Source organism: Stenella coeruleoalba (assembly GCF_951394435.1).
Source record: "Stenella coeruleoalba genome assembly, chromosome: 1".
Taxonomy (NCBI): Eukaryota; Metazoa; Chordata; class Mammalia; order Artiodactyla; family Delphinidae; genus Stenella; species Stenella coeruleoalba.
Genome location: NC_137169.1, coordinates 180,634,581 through 180,650,406, shown reverse-complemented (window position 1 = coordinate 180,650,406; position 15,826 = coordinate 180,634,581). Strand labels below are relative to the sequence as shown.

The 15,826-nt window shown below is 42.8% G+C and overlaps 1 protein-coding gene and 1 pseudogene across 6 annotated transcripts in view; one reads left to right on the top strand and one right to left on the bottom strand.

Annotated features, from left to right (window-relative positions):
- Positions 1 to 15,826, top strand: part of PAPPA2 (pappalysin 2) — a 472,610-nt gene that overhangs the window by 47,257 nt on the left and 409,527 nt on the right. For 2 of the 5 annotated variants that reach the window (XM_079905561.1, XM_079905560.1), the window contains exon 1: positions 12,827 to 13,367. The exons of 2 other annotated variants lie outside the window; for them this stretch is intronic. The gene's annotated coding sequence lies outside the window, so the exon portion shown is untranslated. Of the gene's footprint in view, positions 1 to 12,826; positions 13,368 to 15,826 lie in introns of those variants that run through there. One more of the 5 variants, XM_079905562.1, reaches the window with a different exon arrangement.
- On the bottom strand, positions 3,009 to 4,183 carry LOC307197142 (small ribosomal subunit protein uS2-like; annotated as a pseudogene). Its single transcript has one exon. The product of its transcript is annotated as a small ribosomal subunit protein uS2-like (transcript).

Genomic DNA, 15,826 nt, shown 5'->3' with positions numbered 1-15,826 from the left:
ATTTGAGGACTTCTGGACATTATACATCTGTTTATGTTTAAAGAAAGGGACTTCAGTTGAATGTCATTTTACAGACTTTCAGACTGGCTTCTTCCTGTTTTTAAAGGGTTTCTTTCTCTTTTTTTTTTTTTGGTGGTACGCGGGCCTCTCGCTGTTGTGGTCTCTCCCGTTGCACAGCACAGGCTCCAGACACGCAGGCTCAGCGGCCATCGCTCACGGGCCCAGCCGCTCCGCGGCACGTGGGATCCTCCCGGACCGGGGCACGAACCCGTGTCCCCTGCATCGGCAGGCAGACTCAACCACTGCACCACCAGGGAAGCCCAGGTTTCTTTCTCTTTTTTTTTTTTTTTTTCGGTATGCGGGCCTCTCACTGCTGTGGCCTCTCGCGTTGCAGAGCACAGGCTCCGGACGCGCAGGCTCAGCGGCCATCGCTCACGGGCCCAGCCGCTCCGCAGCATGTGGGATCCTCCCAGACCGGGGCACGAACCCACGTCCCCCGCATCGGCAGGCGGACTCTCAACCACTGCGCCACCAGGGAAGCCCTCTTTCTCTTTTTGAAAGAACACACTGTCTCCATAACCTGAACCATCCACCCCCAATTCTCCTCTCCCCCACCCTCATGCCTACTTTCGCTGGCACACGTATGATGCAGCACCATTTTGGGGCAGAATTTTATAAAGAGGAGGGACACTGGATCCATTCAGGTGGTGGAGAGGTGAAAGAACAGCTCATGTGTTTCTTTGTTTTCTGTCATTTTTTCCTCTCCTCATTAAGGCCTGTAAAGACAGCCTGTGCGAAAGAATCTGAAGGCTAAATATGACACCATGGGATACCCAAGTAGTAGTGGAGTGGGGGGAGGGGTTGGATGTGAAGATGTGAGGAAAGAATTTGGATCCTGAACCAGCTTCAGCTCAGTTGCCAACTGATCAAATGTCCCTTTGGTTCCCTGAACTTATCCATGAAATTTGTATCTTGGAAAAACTGCATTTGAACTTGGCAGGACACAAGTTTAATGTTTATCAGAGTCGAGTTTTAAGTGTTTCGTGTTCTCTTTCCCCAAGTGCTCCATGTGTTCTGAATAATCCTACCTTCTCCCCAATCCACAGTAGCGAAGAAATGCTGCTCAGGGTATGGAAAGATCAAAAAATATTAGCTTCAGAACTTGTCTAAGTTTTTTTCCATTGGCCAGGGACAATGCCAGATTCCCCATCCATTCTGGCCATGGACAAGCCAGTAACATCCACATTAATCTAGACTATGTTGACTTCACCCTGTTCTGACAACATGTAATGTTATGTGTCTTGTTTAATCACACAACAGAAGGACACTTCTCACTGAGTCATTCACTCAACATATTCCAACTGCGGAACATTTGGTCATGCTTTTAATATTTATGGGTGCCATGAATGTACATGACAGGGAAATCACACTTGGAGGAAGAAAAAAAAGGTTGTGCTCTCAGGAGACTAGTGTGGAGGAATGTACTCTTTCAAGCAAGCAGAAAAGTTTGAGATCAACTCAGAAGAGTGAGCAGGCATATTCAAAATTCACCTTAGTGCAAGGTGTCATTGAGATTCATTTAATCATGCGAAAAATATTTATTAACTATCTACCTTTGTGGGCACTGTGCTAGGTGTTGGGGCATAAACTCTATGCCCTTACAGAGCTTAAGAAAAATATTGAACAAGTGACTATGAGTGTGAAGAGGGTCATAAAACAGATTATATAGAGACAGCATATGCGATATACAGAAGTATAAAACAAGAAGAGCTAACCTTCATCATGGGGTTGACACCTTCTTGGAAGTGATATTTTATTTATTTAAAAAATTCTAAGTGTTTATTGCCATGAATTTTCTCAAAGTGAACAGATGGGTGTAACTACACAGATGAAGAAGTAAAGCATCACCAGAACTCAAGAATCCCCCGTAATGTCCTCTCCCAGCCCCGACCTCCAATACCCAAAGGGAACTGGGATCCTATCACCAAATATTATTTTTCCTAATTTTTAGAGTTTTTATAAATGAATTTCTACAACATGTACTCTTTTGTGGTAGCTTCTTCCACTCAATGACAATCATTCATAGCTGTTGCATGTGACTGTAGTTCCCTGATTATCACTGTCATATGGTATTACATTGTATAAATACATAAGGATTTATCCATTCTACTTTTTTTTATTTTAATTTTTAATTTTTTTGGCCATGCCATGCAGCATGTGGGATCTTAGTTGCCCAACCAGGGATTGAACCCGTGCCCCTTGCATTAGAAACGCAGAGTCAACCACTGGACTGCCAGGGAAGTCCCTATCCATTCTACTTTTGATGGACATTTGGATCTTTCCCAGTTTTTGGTCATCATTGCTGCTGAGAACATTCTTTTATGTTTGGTGTGCATCTAGTTGCATTTCTTTTTTCTTTTCTTTTCTTTTTTTATTGAAGTACAGTTGTTTATAATGTTGTGTTAATTACTACTGTACAGAAAAGTGGTTCAGTTATACATATATATACATTCTTTTCTTAAAATACTCTTTTCCATTATGGTTTATCATAGGATATTGAATATAGTTCCCTGTGCTATACAGTAGGACCTTGTTTATCCGTTCTATATATAAAAGCTTAATCTGCTAACCCCAACCTCCCACTTCATCCCTATCCCAACCCCCTCCCCCTTGGCAACCACCAGTCTGTTCTCTATGTCCGTGAGTCTGTTTCTGTTTTGTAGATAGGTTCACTTGTGTCATATTTTAGATTCCACTTATAAATGGTATCATATGGTATTTATCTTTCTCTTTCTGACTTACTTCACTTTGTATGATAATCTCTGGTTGCATCCATGTTGCTGTGAATGGCATTATTTCGTTCATTTTTATGGCTGAGTAGTATTCCATTGTATATATGTACCACATCTTCTTTGTCCATTCATCTGTGGACAGACATTTAGGTTGTTTCCATGTCTTGTCTATTGTGAATAGTGCTGCTATGAAATAGCGGTGCATGTATCTTTTTGAATTATAGTTTTGTCTGGATATTTGCCTAGGAGTGGGATTGCTTGATCATATTGGTAATTCTATTTTTAGTTTTCTGAGGAACCTCCATACTGTTTTCCACAGTGGCTGCACCAACTTACATTCCTACCAACAGTGTAGGAGGGTTCCCTTTTCTCTGCACCCTCTCCAGCATTTGTTATTTGTAGACTTTTTTTTTTTTAAACTTTTTGTTTTCCGTCAACCTATTTCCATTTTAAGAGTGTGGAAGAACAGCTTAAGATGATTCACTGGTTGTTCCTACCCATTCAGTGGCCTGAGCAGTGGGAGCTGCAGACCAGTCTTCAGTGTCAGGCTGAGCACTCCAGTCTTCAGTGGGGAACGGCTGAATAGGCACAGAGGGCACCTGCACACATTCGGACCAGTCTGCCACCTCAGTTGAGAAGCAGTGAACTCAGGATCTGGAGCAGACCATTCACTCTGAAATTCCTCCTTGGTCACAGCTTTCTTGGCTGTCACCTGCTCTTCCTTTTCAATCTCTTCAGGATCTCTGTAGAAGCAGAGATCAGCCATGACCTCCCACGGTTGTTCACGGGAGATGGTGCCACGCATGTGCAGAACATCCTCGGCGAGCATTCACCACATCAGACCCACTGACTGGGCTCCCTTCTTGTTGCATGGGATGGCAATGTCCACATAATACAGAGGAGAGTCTGCGTTACACAAAGCAATAGTAGGCAGGTTAACGTAAGAGGCCTCTGTGAGAGGCTGGTGGTCAGCTCTGGGATCAGTAACCACCAGAAGTCTTGGCTCCCGGAAGGCTGCCTGGATCTGGTCAGTGAAGGTTCCAGGAGTGAAGTGGCTCACAATAGGAGTGGCTCCGGTGGCAGCAGTAAACTTCAGCACAGCTCGCTGGCCAGTATTCCTGGAGGATATGACACTGACATCAGCTGGGTTTTCAATGGCAATAATGGGACGAGCTGCCAACAGAAGCTTCTCCTAGGTTCTCTTCCTTTTGTACATGTACTATTCCATTTGGAAGTCAAGGTTGCTGCCACCTAAGTGGGTTCCTGCTGCAAGGAATTTGAAGACATCCTCCTCCTTCATCTGCAGGACATCAAGGGCTCCAGACATTGTGGAAGTTTCCCTTTAAGTTACGATGGGAGGGCTAGAGCTTCAAGATGGCAGAAGAGTAAGATGTGGAGATCACCTTCCTCCCCACAAATACATAAGAAATACATCTATATGTGGAACAATCCCTACAGAACACCTACTGAAAGCTGGCAGAAGACCTCAGACCTCCCAAAAGGCAAGAAACTCCCCACGTACCTGGGTAGGGCAAAAGAAAAAAGAAAAAACAGAGACAAAAGAATGGGGACGGGTCCTGCACCAGTGGGAGGGAGCTGTGAAGGAGGAAAAGTTTCCACACAGTAGGAAGCCCCTTCGCGGGCGGCGGAGACTGTGGGTGGCGAAGGGGGGAAGCTTCAGAGCCACGGAGGGGAGAGCAGCAACAGGGGTGCAGAGGGCAAAGCAGAGAGAGTCCTGCAGGGAGGATCGGTGCCTGCAAGCTCTCACCAGCCCGAGAGGCTTGTCTGCTCACCCGCCGCGACGGGTGGGAGCTGGGATCTGAGGCTCCAGCTTTGGAGGTTAGATCCCAGGGAGAGGACTGGGGTTGGCTGCGTGAACACAGCCTGAAGGGGGCTAGTGCACCACAGCTAGCTGCGAGTGTGTCCAGGAAAAGGTCTGGAGCTGCCAAAGAGGCGAGAAACTTTTTCTTCCCTGTTTGTTTCCTGGTGCGAGAGGAGAGGGGATTAAGAGCACTGCTTAAAGGAGCTCCAGAGACGGGCGCGAGCCGCGGCTAAAAGCGCGGACCCCAGAGACGGGCATGAGACGCTAAGGCTGCTGCTGCTGCCACCACGAAGCCTGTGTGCGAGCACAGGTCACTATCCACACCTCCCCTCCCAGGACCTGTGCAGCCGCCACTGCCAGGGTCCCGGGATCCAGGGACAACTTCCCCGGGAGAACGCATGGCGCGCCTCAGGCTGGTGCAACGTCATGCCGGCCTCTGCCGCCGCAGGCTCGCCTCGCATTCCGTACCTCTCCCTCCCCCCGGTCTGAGTGAGCCAGAGCCCCCGAATCAGCTGCTCCTTTAACCCCATCCTGTCTGAGCGGTAACAAGTGCCCTCGGGTGACCTACACGCAGAGGCGGGGCCAAATCCAAAGCTGAGCCCCTGTGAGCTGTGTGAACAAAGAAGAGAAAGGGAAATCTCTCCCAGCAGCCTCAGAAGCAGCGGATTAAAGCTCCACAATCAACTTGACGTACCCAGCATCTGTGGAATACATGACTAGACGACGAATCATCCCAAATTGAGGCAGCGGACTTTTGGAACAACGATATATATATATATATATATATATATATATATATATATATATATTTTTTTTTTTTTTTCGTTTTCTGTTTTTCCCTGTGGATGACAGGGTCTTGGTGCTCCAGCCAGGCGTCAGGCCTGTGCCTCTGAGGTGGGAGAGCCGAGTTCAAAACACTGGTCCACCAAAGACCTCCCAGCTCCACGTAATATCAAATGGTGAAAATCTCCCAAAGATCTCCATCTCAATGCCAAGACCCAGCTCCACTCATTGACCAGCAAGCTACAGTGCAGGACACCCCAAGCCAAATAAATAGCAAGACAGGAACACAACCCCACCCATTAGCAGACAGGCTGCCTAAAATCATAAGTTCAGAGACATCCCAAAACACACCACTGGAAGTGGTCCTGCCCACCAGAAAGACAAGATCCAGCCTCATCCACCAGAACACAGGCACCAGTTCCTTCTACCAGGAAGCCTACACAACCCACTGAACCAACATTAGTCATTGGGGGCAGACAACAAAAACAACAGGAATTATGAACCTGCAGCCTGTGAAAAGGAGACCCCAAACACAGTAAGTTAAGCAAAATGAGAAGACAGAGAAATACACAACAGATGAAGGAGCAAGGTAAAAACCCACCAAACCAAACAAATGAAGAGGAAATAGGCAGTCTATCTGAAAAAGAATTCAGAATAATGACAGTAAAGATGATCCAAAATCTGGGAAATAGAATGGAGAAAATACAAGAAACGTTTAACAAGGACCCAAAAGAACTAAAGAGCAAACAAACAAAGATAAACAACACAATAAATGAAATTTAAAATATTCTAGAAGGAATCAATAACAGAACAACTGAGGAAGAAGAATGGATAAGTGACCTTGACGATAAAATAGTGGAAATGACTACTGCAGAGCAGAATAAAGAAAAAAGAATGAAAAGAATTGAGGACAGTCTCAGAGACGTCTGGGACAACATTAAATGCACCACCATTCGAATTATAGAGGTCCCAAAAGAAGAAGAGAAAAAAAAAGGGACTAAGAAAATATTTGAAGAGATTATAGTTGAAAACTTCCCTAACATGGGAAAGGAAATAGTTAGTCAAGTCCGGAAGCACAGAGAGTCCCATACAGGATAAATCCAAGGAGAAATATGCCAAAACACATATTAACCAAACCATCAAAAATTAAATACAAAGAAAAAATATTAAAAGCAACAAGGGAAAAACAACAAATAACATACAAGGGAATCCTGCAAGACAGAAGGGAGTGGCAGGACATTTTAAAGTGATGAAAGGGAAAAAGCTACAACCAAGATTACCCAGCAAGGATCTCATTCAGATTTGACGGAGAAATTAAAACCTTTAGAGACAAGCAAAAGCTAAGAGAATTCAGCACCACCAAACCAGCTTTACAACATATGCTAAAGGAACTTCTCTAGGCAGGAAACACAAGAGAAGGAAAAGACCTACAATAATAAACTGAAAACAATTAAGAAAATGGTAATAGAAACATACATATTGATAATTACCTTGAATGTAAATAGATTAAATGTTTCAACCAAAAGACATAGACTGGCTGAATGGATACAAAAACAACACCCGTATATATGCTGTCTACAAGAGACCCACTTCAGACCTAGAGACACAAACAGACTGAAAGTGAGGGGATGGAAAAAGATATTCCATGCAAATGGAAATCAAAAGAAAGCTGGGGTAGCAATTCTCATATCAGACAATATGACTTTAAAACAAAGACTATTACAAGAGCCATTGAAGGACACTACATAATGATCAAGGGATCAATCCAAGAAGAAGATATAACAATTGTAAATATTTATGCACCCAACATAGGAGCATGTCAGTACATAAGGCAAATACTAACAGCCATAAAAGGGGAAATCGACAGTAACACATTCATAGTAGGGGACTTTAACACCCCACTTTCACCAATGGAAAGATCATCCAAAATGAAAATAAATAAGGAAACACAAGCTTTAAATGATACAGTAAACAAGATGGACTTAATTGATATTTATAGGACATTCCATCCAAAACAACAGAATACACATTTTTCTCAAGTGCTCATGGAACATTCTCCAGGATAGATCATACCTTGGGTCACAAATCAAGCCTAGGTAAATTTAAGAAAATTGAAATTGTATCCAGTATCTTTTCTGACCACAATGCTATGAGACTAGATATCAATTACAGGAAAAAACCTGTAAAACATACAAACACATGGAGGCTAAACAATACGCTACTTAATAACCAAGAGATCACTGAAGAAATCAAAGAGGAAATCAAAAAATACCTATAAAGAAATGACAATGAAAACACGACGACCCCAAAGCTATGGGATGCAGCAAAAGCAGTTCTAAGAGGGAAGTTCATAGCAATACAATCCTACCTTAAGAAACAAGAAACATCTCAAATAAACAACCTAACCTTACACCTAAAGCAATTAGAGAAAGAAGAACCAAAAAACCTCAAAGTTAGCAGAAGGAAAGAAATCATAAAGATCAGATCAGAAATAAATGAAAAAGAAATGAAGGAAATAATAGCAAAGATCAATAATACTAAAAGCTGTTTTTTTTTGGAAGATAAACAAACTTGATAAACCATTAGCCAGACTTGTCAAGAAAAAAGAGGGAGAGGACTCAAATCAATAAGATTAGAAATGAAAAAGGAGAAGTTACAACAGACACCGCAGAAATACAAAGCATCCTAAGAGACTACTACAAGCAACTCTATGCCTATAAAATGGACCACCTGGAAGAAATGGAAAAATTCTTAGAAAAGCAAAATCTTCTGAGACTGAACCAGGAAGAAATAGAAAATATAAACAGACCAGTGACAAGCACCGAAATTGAAACTGTGATTAAAAATCTTCCAACAAACAAAAACCCAGGACCAGATGGCTTCACAGATGAATTCTATCAAACATTTAGTGAAGAGCTAACACCTATCCTTCTCAAACTCTTCCAAAATATGGCAGAGGGAGGAACACTCCCAAACTCATTCTACGAGGCCACTATCACCCTGATACCAAAACCAGAGAAAGATGTTACAAAGGAAGAAAACTACAGGTCAATATCACTGGTGAATATAGATGCAAAAATCCTCAACAAAATACTTGCAAACAGAATCCAACAGCACATTAAAAGGATCATACACCATGATCAAGTGGGGTTTATCCCAGGAATGCAAGGATTCTTCAATATACACAAATGAATCAACGTGATACACCATATTAACAAATTGAAGAATAAAAACCATATGATCAGCTCAATAGATGCAGTAAAAACTTTCGACAAAATTCAACATTGATTTATGATAATAACACTCCAGAAAGTAGGCATAGATGGAACTTACCTCAACATAATAAAGGCCATATATGACAAACGCACAGCCAACATCGTCCACAATGGTGAAAAACTGAAATCATTTCCGCTAAGATCAGGAAAAGACAAAGTTGCCCACTCTCACCACTATTACTTAACATTGCTTTGGAAGTTTTAGCCACAGCAATCAGAGAAGAAAAAGAAATAAAAGGAATCCAAATTGGAAAAGAAGAAGTGAAGCTGTCACTGTTTTCAGATGACATAATACTGTACATAGAGAATCCTACAAGATGCTACCAGAAAACTACTAGAGCTAGAACACTCTATGACATAAATCACAGCAAGATCCTTTTTGACCCACCTCCTAGAAAAATGGAAATAAAAACAGAAATAAACAAATGGGACCTAATGAAACTTAAATGCTTTTGCTCAGCAATGGTAACCATGAACAAAACAAAAATTCAACCCTAAGAATGGGAGAAAATATTTGCAAATGAAGCAACTGACAAAGGATTAATCTTCAAAATTTACAAGCAGCTCATGCAGCTCAATATCAAAAAAACAAACAACCCAATCCAAAAATGGGCAGAAGACCTAAATAGACATTTCTACAAAGAAGATATACAGATTGCCAACGAACACATGAAAGAATGCTCAACATCACTAATCATTAGAGAAATGCAAATCAAAACTACAGTGTGATATCATCTCACACCAGTCAGAATGGCCATAATCAAAAAATTTACAAACAGTAAATGCTGGAGAGGGTGTGGAGAAAAGGGAATCCTCTTGCACTGTTGGTGGCAATATAAATTGATACAGCCACTATGGAGAACAGTATGGAGGTTCTTTAAAAAACTAAAAGTAGAACTACCGTAGGACCCAGCAATCCCACTACTGGGCATATACCCTGAGAAAGCCATATTTCAAAAAGAGTCACATACCACAATGTTCATTGCAGCTCTATTTACAATGGCCAGGACATGGAAGCAACCTAAGTGTCCACTGACAGATAAATGGATAAAGAAGTTGTGGCACATATATACAATGGAATATTATTCAGTCATAAAAAGAAACAAAATAGAGTTATTTGTAGTGAGCTGGATGGACCTAGAGTCTGTCATACAGAGTAACGTAAGTCAGAAAGAGAAAAACAAATTCCGTATGCTAACACATATATATGGAATCTAAAAAAAAAAAAACCAAAAATGTTCATGAAGAACCTAGGGGCAGGATGGGAATAAAGACTCAGACCTACTAGAGAGTGGACTTGAGGACACTGGGAGGGGTAGGGTAAGCTGGGACAATGTGAGAGAGTGGAATGGACATATATATACTACCAAATGTAAAATAGATGGTTAGTGGGAAGCAGCTGCATAGCACAGGGAGATCAGCTCGGTGCTCTGTGACCACCTAGAGGGGTGGGATATGGAGGGTGGAAGGGAGGGAGATGCAAGAGGAAAGAGATATGGGGATATATGTATATGTATAACTGATTCACTTTGTTATAAAGCAGAAACTAACACACCACTGTAAAGCAATTATACTCCAATAAAGATGTTAAAAAAAAAATTTACAGTGGGGATCCAGAACAACTCCATATGGACCCCTGTCTGTGTAGCATGGAAAGCTACTTGTAGACTTTTTTTTTTTACAACCCTGTTAGTATTTGCCTTATGTATTGAGGTGCTCCTATGTTGGGTGCATAAATATTTACAATTGTTATATCTTCTTCTTGGATCGATCCCTTGATCATTATGTAGTGTCCTTCTTTGTCTCTTCTAGCAGTATTTATTTGAAAGTCTATTTTGTCTGATATGAGAATTGCTACTCCAGCTTTCTTTTGGATTCCATTTGCATGAAATATCTTTTTCCATCCCCTCACTTTCAGTCTGTATGTGTCTCTAGTTCTGAAGTGGGTCTCTTGTAGACAGCATATATACGGGTCTTGTTGTTGTATCCATTCAGCCAATCTGTGTCTTTTGGTGGCAGCATTTAGTCCTTTTACATTTAAGGTAATTATCGGTATGTATGTTCCTATTCCCATTTTCTTAATTGTTTTGGGTTCGTTATTGTAGGTATTTTCCTTCTCTTGTGTTTCTTGCCTAGAAAAGTTCCTTTAGCAGTTGTTGTTAAGCTGATTTGGTTGTGCTGAACTCTCTCAGCTTTTGCTTGTCTGTAAAGGTTTTAATTTCTCCATCAAATCTGAATGAGATCCTTGCTGGGTAGAGTAATCTTGGTTGCAGGTTTTTCTCCTTCATCACTTTAAATATGTCCTGCCAGTCCCTTCTGGCTTGCAGAGTTTCTGCTGAAAGATCAGCTGTTAACCTTATGGGGATTCCCTTGTGTGTTATTTGTTGTTTTTCCCTTGCTGCTTTTAATATGTTTTCTTTGTATTTAATTTTTGACAGTTTGATTAATATGTGTCTTGGTGTATTTCTCCTTGGATTTATCCTGTATGGGACTCTCTGTGCTTCCTGGACTTGATTAACTATTTCCTTTCCCATATTAGGGAAGTTTTCAACTATAATCTCTTCAAATATTTTCAGTCCCTTTCTTTTTCTCTTCTTCTTCTGGAACCCCTATAATTCGAATGTTGGTGCATTTAATGTTGTCCCAGAGGTCTCTGAGACTGTCCTCAGTTCTTTTCATTCTTTTTTCTTTATTCTGCTCTGCAGTAGTTATTTCCACTATTTTAACTTCCAGGTCACTTATCAATTCTTCTGCCTCAGTTATTCTGCTATTGATCCTATCTAGAGTATTTTTAATTTCATTTATTGTGTTGTTCATTATTGTTTGTTTCATCTTTAGTTCTTTTAGGTCCTTGTTAAATGTTTCTTGCATTTTGTCTATTCTATTTCCCATATTTTGGATCATCTTTACTATCATTTTTCTGAATTCTTTTTCAGAGAGACTGCCTATTTCCTCTTCATTTGTTAGGTCTGGTAGGTTTTTATCTTGCTCTTTCATCTGCTGCGTGTTTTTCTGTCTTCTCATTTTGCTTATCTTACTGTGTTTGGGGTCTCCTTTTTGCAGGCTGCAGGTTCGTAGTTCCCGTTGTTTTTGGTGTCTGTCCCCAGTAGCTAAGGTTGGTTCAATGGGTTGTTTAGGCTTCCTGGTGGAGGGGACTAGTGCCTGTGTTCTGGTGGATGAGGTTGGTTCTTGTCTTTCTGGTAGGCAGGACCACATCTGGTGGTGTGTTTTGGGGTGTCTGTGGACTTATTATGATTTTAGGCAGCCTGTCTGCTAATGGGTGGGGTTGTGTTCCTGTTTTGCTAGTTGTTTGGCATAGGATGTCCAGCACTGTAGCTTGCTGGTCGTTGAGTGAAGCTGGGTACTGGTGTTGAGATGGAGATCTCTGGGAGATTTTCGCCGTTTGATATTATGTGGAGCTGGTAGGTCTCTTGTGGACCAGTGTCCTGAAGTTGGCTCTCCCACCTCAGAGGCACAGCACTGACTCCTGGCTGGAGAATCAAGAGCCTTTCATCCACACGGCTCAGAATAAAAGGGAGAAAAAGTAGAAAGAAAGAATTAGTAGAAGTAGAAAGAAAGAAAGAAAGGAGAGAGGCAGGGAGGGAGGAAGGAAGGAAGGAAGGAAGGAGGGAAGGAAGGAAAAAAAGAAAGAAAGAAGATAAAGTAAAATAAAGTAAGATAAGATATAATAAAGTTATTAAAATAAAATATAATTATTAAGAGAAAAAAAGAAAAAAAATTAAAAAGAAAACAACAAAAAAGAAATGGACGGATAGAACCCTAGGACAAATGGTGGAAGCAAAGCTATACAGACAAAATCTCACACAGAAGCATACACATACACACTCACAAAAAGAGGAAAAGGGGAAAAAATCATAAATCTTGCTCTCGAAGCCCACCTCCTCAATTTGGGATGATTCGCTGTCTATTCAGGTATTCCACAGATGCAGGGTACATCAGGTTGATTGTGGAGCTTTAATCCGCTGCTTCTGATGCTGCTGGGAGAGATTTCCCTTTCTCTTCTTTGTTCTCACAGCTCCCAGGGGCTCAGCTTTGGATCTGTCACCGCCTCTGCGTGTAGGTCGCCGGAGGGCGTCTGCTCTACGCTCAGACAGGACGGGGTTAAAGGAGCCGCTGATTCGGGGGCTCTGGCTCACTCAGGCCGTGGAGAGGGAGGGGCACGGTGTGAGGGGCGGGCCTGCGGCAGCAGAGGGCGGCGTGACGTTGCACCAGCCTAAAGCGCGCCGTGCGTTCTCCCGGGGGAGTTGTCCCTGGATCCCGGGACCGTGGCAGTGGCGGGCTGCACAGGCTCCCCGGAAGGGAGGTGTGGACAGTGACCAGTGCTCGCACACAGGCTTCTTGGTGGCGGCAGCAGCCTTAGCGTCTCATGCCCGTCTCTGGGGTCCGCGCTTTTAGCCGCGGCTCGCGCCCGTCTCTGGAGCTCCTTTAAGCAGTGCTCTTAATCCCCGCTCCTCGCGTAGCAGGAAACAAAGAGGGAAGAAAAAGTCTCTTGCCTCTTCGGCAGGTCCAGACTTTCCCCCGGACTCCCTCCCGGCTAGCCGTGGCGCACTAACCCCCTTCAGGCTGTGTTCACGCCGCCAACCGCAGTCCTCTCCCGGCGCTCCGACTGAAACCCGAGCCTCAGCTCCCAGCCCCGCCCGCCCCGGCGGGTGAGCAGACAAGCCTCTTGGACTGGTGAGTGCCGGTCGGCCCTGATCCTCTGTGCGGGAATCTCTGTGCGGGAATCTCTCCGCTTTGGCCTCCGCACCCCTGTTGCTGTGCTCTCCTTCGCGGTCCCGAAGCTTTCCCCCTCCGCCACCCGCAGTCTCCGCCCGCGAAGGGGCTTCCTAGTGTCTGGAAACCTTTCCTCCTTCACAGCTCCCTCCCACTGGTGCAGGTCCCGTCCCTATCCTTTTGCCTCTGTTTATTCTTTTTTCTTTCGCCCTACCCAGGTACGTGGGGGTGTATCTTGCCTTTTGGTAGGTCTGAGGTCTCCTGCCAGCGTTCAGTAGGTGTTCTGTAGGAGTTGTTCTACGTGTGGATGTATATCTGGTGTATCTGTGGGGAGGAAGCGCCACAGATGGCTCCTCCGTCATCTTCCCGGAAGTCCCTCTTCGTGTAACTTCTTACTTGTAGACTTTTAATGATGGCCATTCTGACAGGTGTGAGGTGATACCTCATTGTAGTTTCTTTTGTTTGTTTGTTTTTGTTTTTGTTTTTCCGGTACGCGGGCCTCTCACTGCCGTGGCCTCTCCCACTGCGGAGCACAGGCTCCGGACGCGCAGGCTCAGCGGCCATGGCTCACGGGCCTAGCCGCTCCGTGGCATGTGGGATCTTCCCGGACCCGGGCACGAACCCGTGTCCCCTGCATCGGCAGGCGGACTCTCAACCACTGAGCCACCAGGGAAGCCCCTCATTGTAGTTTTGATTTGCATTTCTCTAATAATTATCCATGCTGAACATCTTTTCATGTACCTGTTTGCCATCCATTTTTCTTGTATTGATATTTAAACTGACGCCTGATGGATGAATAGGACTTAGCCAAGGTTGGAGGGCATAGTGTATGCGTGTGTATGTGTGCTTGCACACATGCGTGTGTGTTAATACAGGGGAGTGGTTCTGTCTTATACCTGAGAACAAGGTCAAGGGGGTAATGAATAGGGTGGGCAGGAGAAGGGCTATTGGTGGCAAGGAAATGGAAACATATGATGGGAAGAGTTCAGTGAGCATTTTCATTGTTTTAAGGTGTCAGGACAAGGTTCTGAGAAGCCTTGAAGAAGTACTATAGGAACTATGTGATTGGAGTATTTCCCACATTCATGAAAACTAGAAAATGAAGCTCCCTGAGGGAAGAACCAGGCCCTTCCATTCACTCATGAAGTCCCCAAGGTTACTGAATACCCAGCTTATAGTTGACGTTTTTAAAAAATATTTATTTGTTTTGGTTGAGCCAGGTCTTAGTTGCGACATGCATATGGAATCTAGTTCCCTGACCAGGGATCGAACCCAGGTCCCCTGCTTTGGGAGTGTGGAGTCTTATCCATTGTACCACCAGGGAAGTCCCTCATAGTTGACTTTTAATAAATATTTGTTAAAAGTACAAATGAATAAATGAATAAGTAAGAGGTTGAATGATTATCTCGAAAATTATCTTGGTTGTGCCTTCAGCCAGATTTGCTTTGCCTTTTTCCCAGAGTTACTTGGAGATCCTTGGAAGCTCTGTAAGTAGCCCTGCTCTGCTCAGCTTGGTTCTAGAACTTATCTCATAAAGCAGCTTTGAACTTCCCAGGTCTGTTTCCATTCTGACCTAAGTCTTTGGAACACACTGTGAGTGCAGATGTCTAATCATGGAATAGTAAAATGCTCTGTGGTTTAGGGACTTAACATGATAGCAAAAAAGAGGTTTGCCATCATGATTGGTCCCTAAATTCTCTAAATATTATTCTCTAAATATTGTAAATTCTCTAAATATTATTTACAAGGGTGATCTTTTAAAATCCCATAGATCATCTTAGATTATAAAGACTCAGTCTTTCAAGGAGATCATGATAGTTTAACTTATTATGGTGGTGGGAACCAACATTTTTGTAGTAACTTTCAGTTTGCAGAGTGTACTAGGCTACAGTCTCAGTACTTTATTTCATTTTGGTATTGTTACTATCTCTCTTGGACTCATGGGAAAACTGATGTTCAAAGGTAATTTGTCCAAGATCACAAAATATCAGGTCATGAAGACAGGACACATACCGTATTTTTCAAGGACTTTTTCTTTTTTTTTTCCACTAGTGTTTCAACAAACTCGTAGTTTTGGGACTTATATCTCAATCTTTAGTTGCGTTGTTTGCAGCTATCAAAGATAACAGTCAGCTATGCTAGAACTATTTCTCATGATTATGGCTTTATGTTTTATATCTGGGGACATAATACTTAAACTTAAAAAATGAATGATTCCATAATAGCATAATTTTAGGTGTCATGGTAGGCTTATTAAAGAAATGTCCTTGTGTAAAAGGGCCTTTTCATGGTCTCAAATTTTATGAGAGCACAATATAGTGGAAAAAGCACTAAGTAGGAGCTAGAAACTCAGGACAATCCACTGAACTTTCGGTCTGAGTCTCTTCCTTCATGAAATAAACCTACTATTGTTCCATTTC